We start from the raw sequence: 1682 nt of genomic DNA on the forward strand, positions 1-1682 counted from the left end.
GTGTGTGTGTGTGTGTGTGTGTGTGTGTGTGTGTGTGTGTGTGTGTGGTCCCTTGACCTGTGTCCTTAGGCAAGAGAGAGTCAAAGTACAAAGCTGAAAAATGTACTAGTTTTATTGGAATTCTGCAGTTGATAGCTTTTAGGAATGCAGATGTTGAAATTTGCAATAGGCACGCACCCCCTCCTGGTCTCGTAACACACAACACTGTTTACGGGGACATTTAGTACTCTCTTACACACGCTGAAACAATTTGAGGGAAATTTTACTTCCCCATTTTCAGCAGATGATAATATGGCTGTTCATTATGTACATCTAAATTTCTGATGGATGGTAAAATTGCCCACAGTTGCCATCAGGTACCATGCATAACCAGCCACCACCCTGTTTTTCAACCCACATTTGGTTTAGTTGTCCCAGGGCCAATGACTGAATGGGGAAAGTGTTAAAAATGCAGTTATAGCGTCAACAGCACAGAAACAGACCCTTCAGTGCAACCTGTCCACACCAACCAGACATCCTAAACTAATCTGGTCCCATATGACAGCGATTAGCCCATATCCCTGTAAACCCTTCTTATTCATATACCTATCCAGATACTTTTTAAATGTTGTGATTGTACCAGCCTCCATCACCTTCTCTGGCAGCTCATTCCATACACGCACCACCCTCTGATGGAAAAAGGTGGCCCTCAGAAAAATAGAATCTATGGTGTTTAAGCAGGCCATTCGGCCCATTGAGTCCACACCGATTCTCCGAACAGCATCCCTCCTAGCCCCCTTCCCTATCACTGTAACCCCGCATTTCCTATGGCCAATGCGCATAGCTTGCACATCTTTGGATTGTGGGAGGGGAGGAAACTGGAGTACCCAGAGGAAATCCACCAGACATGGGGAGAATGTGCAAACTCCACTCAGTCACTCAAGGGTGGAACTGAACCTGGGTCCCTGGTGCTGTGAGGCAGCAGTGCTAACCACTGAGCCACTGTGCGGCCCTAAAGGATCCCAGTTGAATGTATATTGTAATGAATGAATCGAACAAGAATAGAATCAGTATGAAGATGTAGTGCCCCTTAAGCTTTGAAGGGAATAAAGGAAAGCATAACAAGAACCTTCCAGAAGTGATGTGGAGGTTACGTTGTTGGATGGGGATGCACAAGGTCAGAAGTCACACGACACCAGGTTATAGTCCAACAGATTTATTTGAAAACACAAGCTTTCGGAGCTTCAGTCCTTCTTCAGGTGTTGGTGAGAGAGGCGGTATCAGTCACAGACTTTATAAGTAAAAGATCAAAAGGTTCACAGCATTGATGAGGATGTACTAAACAAACCTAAGATTCTGTAAAATCTTTAATTAGTTAGAAGGTTTTAATTGATGAATATGTATATGTAAATCCCCTTTCAAGTCAAGGTCCTGAGAGAAGTAATGGTTTTATCAGTGTAAAGAAGAGATGACATTTTAGGTCAGACAATGCATGTTAGGTGTGAGACCTTGTTTAGAATATGTTTGTGTTTTAGTTTGGAATCAGACTGGTTTTATTTCTAAAATAGGAATTTATAAAACGCCATATTGACTGAATGTCTATAAATTGTGTGCTTTTTGAACAAAATACAATGTATCTGCAAATACAAATTCACCCCATAGATTCTCGTGTGTGTGAGAGAGAGAGTTGGGGGGGGGGGAAG

At 42.7% G+C, this 1682-nt stretch overlaps 1 protein-coding gene across 3 annotated transcripts in view; it reads right to left on the minus strand.

Annotated features, from left to right (window-relative positions):
* Positions 1–1682, minus strand: part of LOC109923488 (choline transporter-like protein 3) — a 60763-nt gene that overhangs the window by 58864 nt on the left and 217 nt on the right. The gene's annotated exons all lie outside the window — the stretch shown is intronic.

Source organism: Rhincodon typus, chromosome 10 (assembly GCF_021869965.1).
Source record: "Rhincodon typus isolate 14 chromosome 10, sRhiTyp1.1, whole genome shotgun sequence".
Classification (NCBI taxonomy): domain Eukaryota; kingdom Metazoa; phylum Chordata; class Chondrichthyes; order Orectolobiformes; family Rhincodontidae; genus Rhincodon; species Rhincodon typus.